Source organism: Chrysochloris asiatica, unplaced genomic scaffold, assembly GCF_000296735.1.
Source record: "Chrysochloris asiatica unplaced genomic scaffold, ChrAsi1.0 scaffold00187, whole genome shotgun sequence".
Lineage (NCBI taxonomy): Eukaryota > Metazoa > Chordata > Mammalia > Afrosoricida > Chrysochloridae > Chrysochloris > Chrysochloris asiatica.
The window spans coordinates 699,685-708,568 of record NW_006408705.1 but is presented as its reverse complement, the minus strand read 5'-3'; the positions used below and the strand labels follow the sequence as shown (position 1 = coordinate 708,568).

Genomic DNA, 8,884 nt, shown 5'->3' with positions numbered 1-8,884 from the left:
CAGCTGGTAGTTTTGAACTTCTGACCTTGCGATTCGCAGTCCGATTCGTTAAGATAAATATTCCCCAACAAGTTGAATTAAAAACCTTTGAGCCTATAAAGATTTATGATTCTTTGATTTCTTCTTCAAAACCAAATAACAGTGATGATGACCCTAAAATATTCTTAATTTTAGTATACAATGTAATAAAATTTTCAAAATGGGTAGTCTATTTAAGTTACTTATATTCTTTTAAAATAGCCTTCATACATTGAGGTTTGTTAATTGGATTTCTTTTGAAATACTACCATGGTAACTTTGCCGGATATTCTGAAATTCTTTGTAGAATTAAATAAGATAGAGCACACAATTTTAGTTAACCTAAATTCTTAACAGATGCTCTGGTGTCACAATAATTAAGTGTTCTTCTGCTAAACAATAGGTTGGTGATTTGAACTCACCAAGTGGCTCAGAGGGAGAAAAGATATGACAATCTAATTTTAAAACATTGTTGTTGTTAAGTGCCGTCAAGTCATTTCTGACTCATAGTGACCGTGTAGAGGGCTTCCAAGGAATAGCTGGTAAGTTTGAACCACTGACCTTGTGGTTCAAACTGACCTTGTGATTCCATGCTTTGTCCCACAGCGCCACACCAGAACTCAAAAGATTAAAACATAAGGAACTCTATTGGGAATTCTACTCTGTTATATGAGTTGAAATGGCACGTAAACAATGAAGCAGCTAGGTTGGAAGCAATCAGGGAGACTTAGAAAATTGGAATATTAGGATAAAGAAAATTTAAATATTATCTAACCTAACATTGCCTTCTACCACTCATCTGTCAGTTTGTCATGCTGTGGTAGAGTGCATGTTGCTATGTTTCTGGAAGCTATATCACAGGTATTTTAAATACTAGTAGTATCAACCATGTTGGACAGGTTTCTGATAGCTTCCAGACTAAGACAGACTAGAAAACAGGAGAGATGGACTACTTCTGAATATTTAGTCATTGAAAACCTTATGAATAGCAGTGGAACACTGTCAGCACCAAAATATGAATATTGAAACATAATGAAGAGCACCAGAATATTGTCAGATATAGTGCTGGAAACTGAGCCCTCAGGTTGGAAGGCATTCAAAATATGACTGGGGAAGACCTGCCTCCTCAAAGTAGTTGACAGTGATGATGCAAATGGAGTAAAGCTTTTGGGACCTTCATTTGCTGATAAGGCAAAACTCAAAATGAGAGGAAACAGCTGTAAAAATCCATTAATAATCAGAACATGGACTGTAAGAAGTACAAATCTAGAAAAATTGGAAGTTGTCAAAAATAAAATGGAATGCATAAACATCAATATACTAAGCAACAGTGAGCTGAAATGGACTCATATTGGTCATTTTGAATCTGACGATCACATGGTTTACTACTCCAGGACTTACAAATTGAAGAGGAATGGTATCACATTCATCATCAAAAAGAACATTTAGAGACCTATCTTGAAATAAAATGCAATCTGTGATAGGACAATATCTGTACACCTAAAAGAAAACATTAATACAACTATTATTCAAATTTATACACTAAAGTCAGTGATGATGAGACTGAAGAATTCCACTAACTTTTTCAATCTGAAATTAGTCAAACATGCAATCAAGAAATAGTAATAATTACTGGAGATTGGAAAGCAGAAATTAGAAACAAAGAGGAAGGGACAGTAGTTGGAAAATATAGTTTTGGTGATAGAAATGATGCCGGAGATCGCATAACAAAATTTCACAAGGCCAATGACTTGTTCATTGCAAATACCTTTCTTAAACAACATAAAAGATGACTATACACATGGACCAAGAGCAGTCATTTGAACATTTGAACAGAATAAGAGAACACTAAATGGTTAAAATCAGGAGACCTGTGCTCCAGGGTTGTATTCTTTCACCATACTTATTTAATCTATATGCTGAACAAGTGATTCAAGAAACTGGATTATATGAAATAAAACATGACACCAGGGTTGGAGGAACACTCATTAACAACCTGCAATATGCAGATGATGCAACCTTGCTTGCTAAAAGCGAAGAGACTTAAAATATTTACTAATAAAGATGAAAGACCACAGCCTTTGGTATGAGTTGCACCTCGTTGTAAAGAAAACAACAATCCGCACCACTGGACAAATAAATAACATCAAGATAAATGGAGAAAAGATGGAGTTTGTCAAAGACTTCAGTTTGCTTGGCTCTACTATCAACTCTCATTGGAGCAGCAGTCAAGAAATCAAACAACATATTGCATTAGTTAGAAACTGCTGAACAAGACCTCTTTAAAGTGTTCAAGAGCAAAGATGTCAGTTTGAGGACTAAGGTGTATCTGACCCAAGCCATAGGATTTTCAATAACCTCATATACATGTGAATGTTGGGCAATGAATAAAGAAGAACATAGAAGAATTTATGCATTTGAGTTATGGTGTTGGAGAAGAATATTAAAAAGTACCAAGGACCACCAAAAGACCAAACAAATCTGTGTTGGAAGAAATACAGTCAGAATGCGCCTCAGAAGCTAGGATGGCCGTGCTTGTCTCTCATACTTTGGACATATTATCAGGAGACACCAGTTCCTGGAGAAGGACATCATGCTTGGTAAAGTGAAGGATCAATGAAAAAGAGGAAGACCCCCAATGAGATGTATTAGCACAGTGGCAGGAGCAATGGGCTCAAACATAGCAATGTTGGTGAGATTTGTACAGACTGGGCAGTGTTTCATTCTGTTGTACATAAGGTTGCCATGAATCAGTACTGACCAGACAGCACTAACAACAACATTGTCTTTGAAAATAGAATAGGACTGTTTTTGACATTATAGGGGTTTTTAAAATTTTTTTATTCTTCTGTAACTCCTTGTTTTCCTAATTTTATGGGTTTTATGGACAAGGAAATGTTATTCCTAATCTTTATTGAATCTGTATTTATACATAATTTAAAACTCCCCAAGGAAAGCAATGTGCTTTATGATGAAATAAAATTATTCACAGCAAGTTTCTTTAGTATATCCAGCTGTAAATTTCATTCAGATGGAAAAGCTTTTCTAATAGATTCAACAGATAATTATTGTTGGGCAATATTTAAGTCTTGGAAAATTTCATGACATAAGTCTGCTACACATTCTTTTACTAAGCTTTCATTGAGGTCCAAAGAAAATGATAGGACTTAGTAACAGTGATAAAATTGTCATTTAGTCCGTTTTAACAATCGTCTTTCCATAATTTGTTAACGTCTCTCAACCAATTTTGGAAACACTGCTGTGACTCATTAGAAGTATATGAAGGCTAGAGACTGTGAAGTTTTATTAGGGAATTATATTATACCACAGGAATTCTTCAATGGGTAAGCTGAAACTCACTTAAGAATTCCATTTTATTGCTTATGTCTCTGCATATGTCTCTGCAGGGTTGATTAAATTCCCACACTGTGAAATTTTTTCCAGTCTTACAAAAAGAAAACGCAAGCATTTCTTTTCACAACTATTGATGTTTGCAATGACAATAAGTAAATCGTGTAGGAAAGGAACATTCCACCCTCTTCAGAAAATGAAGATAGAATATTTGAATATTACTTTGGCCTGTGACATGTAACATAGGGACATAATTTGTTACCTTAACATAATATATTACAAATAGCAAAGTACCATCCGTTTATTTATACTAAAATAAGTGAAAAAATTTCATAGAAAGTACTCAATGAGTCCTGGTGTGGCACTGCAGGAAAATGTGCTGGACAGCAAGGTTAGTTTGAACCACGCGGTTGGCAGTTCAAGCCCACAAGCCACTCCTTGGAAACCCTTTATAGAGTTGCTATGAGTGAGAACAGACTCAACTGCAGTTAATAACAACAGTGTTATTGTAGTTACTATAGTAGATAATGGCAATGTGGGTAATTTTCTCTATACATGGTGCAATGAGATTTCTCTAGTCCTTCTTTGTTGCTGTTGTTATTAGTTGCAGGTGAGTTGGTTTAGACTCATAGCTGTGCAGAACAGAACAGAGCGAAACACTACAGTTCTACACTGTCCTCACAATGGTTGTTATATTTACACTCATTGTTGTTGCCACTGTGTCAAACCACCTTGTTGAGGGGCTTCCTCTTTTTCACCGACTCCCTAAGAATTGGGATAAAATAAAACACTATTATTAGAAGGAGCTCTAGTAGCGTAGTGGTTACAAATCGGGCTGCTAATCTCACAGTCAGCAGTTTGAGACTATCAGCTGTTCCGCAGGAGAAAGATGAGGCTTTCTGCTCTGGTAAAGCTTTACAGTCTTGGAAACCCTGTACTGGGTCACTACGAGTCAGAACCGACTCCACAGCACATAACAACAACAACATTAGAATTTTATAAACCCTAGAAGATATTTAACATACAGTAACAATTTAAAAAATGAGATGTTCAATCTATTTTGTTATTATTGTGATCCTGAACTTTACTTTATGCTGTACGTATATGTACTATGCCATGAGAAGACTTTTTTAAAAAAAAGCTTATGAAAACAATTCTAAGCAGTGTTTTTGATTAACTAAAAAACATGTCTCCAAGAATCATTCACAACATCCTAATTATACATCTTGCTTATAATATGCATAATATCTTCTTTCCTGCTCCAAACTGAGAAAGGTTTTAAATTATTCCAAGTGTTGATGGTATATAGTCATTACAGATACTGAGACACTTTTCAGAAAGTTAATAAAATGAAGCAATAATTGTAAATGTCTTGACTTGAACATTCAGCTATCCAAACAGAAAGAGGTGAGAGGGAAGATGACAGAGTAGACAAAAAAAGCAGTTCAGAATAATGTAGGGTCTGCACTAGCAATTTTTCTTTCTTTCTTTCTTTCTTTTTTTTTTTTTTTTTGCTACTAGATCCTTTAAAGCAAACATAATACCTAAAATTTGTATCTAAGTCCCCTGCTTGTTGTACAAAGTAGGTGCTCATGCAAAGATCACTAGCTTGAGGAGGTAGGCAGCAATGAGCACACATTGTGTAAAGTGTCGGTATAAGATAGAGTTAAGAGAAGGACCCCAGGTGTCATCATGGGTTGTGAGTTGGGTTGTTGACTGCAAAGTCAACAGTTCAAATCTAACAGCTCCTCCACTGAGGGGGATGAGGCTTTCTGCTCCTATAAAGATTTACAGCCTCTGAAATCCTATACAGAGTCATTATGAGTCAGAATTGACCTAACAGCATACAACCACCACCATCACCATAGTTAAGAAAATCAGATAACCTGGATCTGAATCTCAAGCCTGCCACTTATTAGTTGCTTTTGGGAAAGTTTCTTCATCTCTATGCCTCAATTTCCCCAAGTGTAAAAGAGAATTAACCATCATATCTATCTTATTAGTTTTCTGTGAGTATTAAATGACTTCATACACATAAAAACACTTAGAATAGTTCTTGGCATATAAAAAGAACTTAGCAAGTCTTTGCTATTAAATTCATCTTTCCAAAATAGCCCAGAGAGAATGCAATAGGGGAAGTACTGCCTGAGTAAACTGACATAAAGCAGAAAGACTCTGGGTGATATGCTATCAGTTCTTTGGATAAATTCCAATTTGTGTTCTTCCCACATAAGTAGCCAAAAACTTCTCACTCTTGGGAGAGGAAGTGGCTTTTATAAAGCTAAAGAGGAACTTTGAAACTCTATATAACAAAGAGGGAGGTCTTTCTACCCGTCCATAACCTGCCAATGTACAGTTTAACACTATTAGCTTAGAGTTGTTAAGACAGGTGGTTCTCACCATTTATTGTGTGATCACTATGTTTTGATGAGCTGGTTACAATATTAAGAGGCTGGGGAAGGGTTGATAATGGCTAGAGAGTACACATAGTTTTTGATATTGTTAAATACTATAGAGTTGCTTCTGACTCATTAGAACTGTACAGGGTTTCTGAGAAGCGGCTAGTGAGTTTGAACTGCCAACCTTGCAGTTCAAACTGATCTTACAGTCCAGTGCTTATCTTACAGAGTCACCCCAGGTCTCCTACAGTCTCAAATAAAAGGAGGCTGAAATCTCTGCCTTGGTTGACTTTGAAACCTAAAGATACATATACGCTTATCTGCAACAGATGTGAAAACTTCAGCCGTTGATGAGGGGCAAGGCAGCATTTCATTCTGTTGTGCATAGGGCCACTATGAGTCGGTGCTGGCTCAATGATACCTAACAACAACAACTTAAAATGAGACCACAGACTTGAGTACAAAGGAGACATAAAATAAATATGAATTTGGTTTTGGGAAAGCTTGTGTAAAGTAAGGTCTTCATAAGCTTTGAAAGATGGAAGACTATACATTGGTCATCAGTTGCCATTGAGTAGACCCTGGCTTGAGGTGACAGAGTAGAACTATCTTCTAAAGGGTTTCTAATGGCTGATTGTTCAGAAGTAGCCAGATCTTTCTACTGAGACACCTCTGAGGAAAAAAGAACATCCACCCTTTTGATTAGCAGCTGAATTTATTAACTATTTGTACCACCCAGGGACTTCAAGGTAACAAGGGAATGAGAACTCATGTTTCAAACACAGTATCTCATTAAATTCAAACTTTACCCCCAAAGGTGAGTAGATGTAACTAACTACCTTACTGGTGTAAAGACGGGGGAGAGAAATCATGTGCCTACTTACTCACAAATAACGGCACAAACAATGGCTGGTGTTATCCTTTTGGTGTAGCATTGCAGGTTAATGTGCTGGACTGCAAAGTCGATTTGAACAGCAAGGTCTGCGGTTCAAGCTCACAAGCTGCTTCTCAGAAACCCTATACAGGGTTGGAACAAATTCAATGGCACTTAATAACAACAACAAAGACCTCTTTTAAGTAGCAAGAAAAATCTTTTCCAGAGTGTCCACATGTACTGGTGCCCCCAAGAAGATTCAAGATAACAAATCTGTCAGTTTGGGTTAAATTGTTGTTGTTGTTATGTGCCATGGAGTCCATTCCGACTCATAGCAACCCTGCATAAGGTGTCTGAGGCTGTAAATCTTTACGGGAGCATAAAGCCTCATCTTTCTCTCGTGGAACAGCTGGTAGTTTCGAATTGCTGACCTTGCAGCTTGCAGCCTGATTCATAACCACTACTTACTATTGCTAAATCCAGTCTTTTTGGACCCATCCTCAGGATCGACCAATAACTAAAAAAGGATACTGAGTTTGGACTTCCGGTTTGGGAGGCGGCAGAGCAGAGTCAGGTAAGAGAAGCTCCGTGGGGGAGGGGCTGAACACCCAGAGAAGCTGCTTTAACAGAACAGCACCAGAGCTCTGGATCTAGCATGAGGTGCAGGGCATCAGTTTCCCACACACACTGGTGGAAAAATCATGGTATAAAGGAAAATATTGTGATTTAGGAATCAGTCGAGACATGGGACTCCCTGTGCGGCCACCCTGCCTGGCAGAGTTCAGAGGGTGGGGTTACAGCCAGACCAGCAATGTGAACCAGTGCTAAAAGCGGTGCAGTGACATTTGCAAAAGGAGGTATGGGGGTATTCTACACATTTCTTCATCCTCTTCCCTGTCGTGCCTTCTCTGCCCAGCCTGGATGCCTTCAGGCATCTTACCAATGGGTCTTCTAAGTCGAGTTAGGAATAGCCCAGAGACAATAAGGTAGGCCATCATGCTTGTTGGGCCCTGAGCTGCGATTGCACTTGTTAATTTGAAGATATACAAAACTATATCTAAAAATGGCTTACTACGATTTGAATACAGATCAACTACACTGTTACAAAATTTTTCTACATCCTGTGTAAACTGCTGGTCTGGATTAGCTATTCTGTTGTCCAGGTTTCCCATTTTGTAGTATGTGAAAGCTTGGAGATATTCCTCATAAAGGTATTTAGTAAGTCTTGCTCAGAAGCACAGTTTGAGCTCATTTAAGCCAAACTTCAAGAAGTTATTAACCAGAGAGATGAGAGGCATGGCAGTGATGAAGTTGAGTAAGTATCGCTTGAAATCTTTCCTGCTATGACCAATGATAACACTTTCAATAAGTGTCCCATTTTGAATCATCCAAACATCACAATATGTCCGAGAAATCAGCATTAGAGCAATAAGTATCAAGTAACCTGTCTCTTTACAAAATATTCTAGGAACCATGATTTTCAGAATCTTTCTTAGTCTTGAAAAAAACACCTTGTCAACCACAGCTCGCTCTTTTTCCACCTCTTTCTCATTGTTCTGTAATGGAGGTTTTCCACTTTTCTTACCGTGCAGGCCGAGGGCGCGACTCCCGCTTGAGAAGAATGCAGAGCAGCAGCAGCCCAGCCCCCGCCACAGAAGTTTCCCTTCGTCAGGTACTTGCTGAAGGCTGCCATGGCACCGCTGGTAAGAGCAAGCCGGTGAAAGGGACACTGCGGCGGCGACTACCTTAGTAGAGGAAGCGCGGGGGAGACTGGCATAAGATCTTTTTAAAGTGTTGAAGAGCAAAGACATCAGCTTGAGGATTAAGGTGTGCCTGACCCAAGCTATGGTATTTTCAATAACCTCATATACATGCGAAACCTGGACAGTGAATAAGGAAGACCGTAGAAGAATTGATGCCTTTGAGTTTTGGTGTTGGAGGAGAACATTGAAAGTGCATTGGGCTGCCAAAAGAACCAATAGATTGGATTAAGTGTAGCCAGAGTGATCCTTGAAGGCCAAGATGGCCAAACTTTGTCTCTCATACTAGAATATATTGTCAGGAGGGACCAGGCGCTGGAGAAGGATATCATGTTTGGTAAGGTGGAGGGTCAGAGTAAAAGAGGAAGACCCCCAACGATATGGATTGGTCAAGTGGCAGCATTGGTGGATTCAAGTAGTGGCAACAGTAGCCCACTCAAGTGTGGGCTAGGTTCAGGCAGTGTTTTGTTCTGCTGTGCATA

At 38.4% G+C, this 8,884-nt stretch overlaps 1 pseudogene; it reads right to left on the bottom strand.

The window, feature by feature from the left end:
* Positions 1 to 8,335, bottom strand: part of LOC102811820 — a 38,633-nt pseudogene extending 30,298 nt beyond the window's left edge.
* Between the last annotated feature and the right edge of the window lie 549 nt (positions 8,336 to 8,884).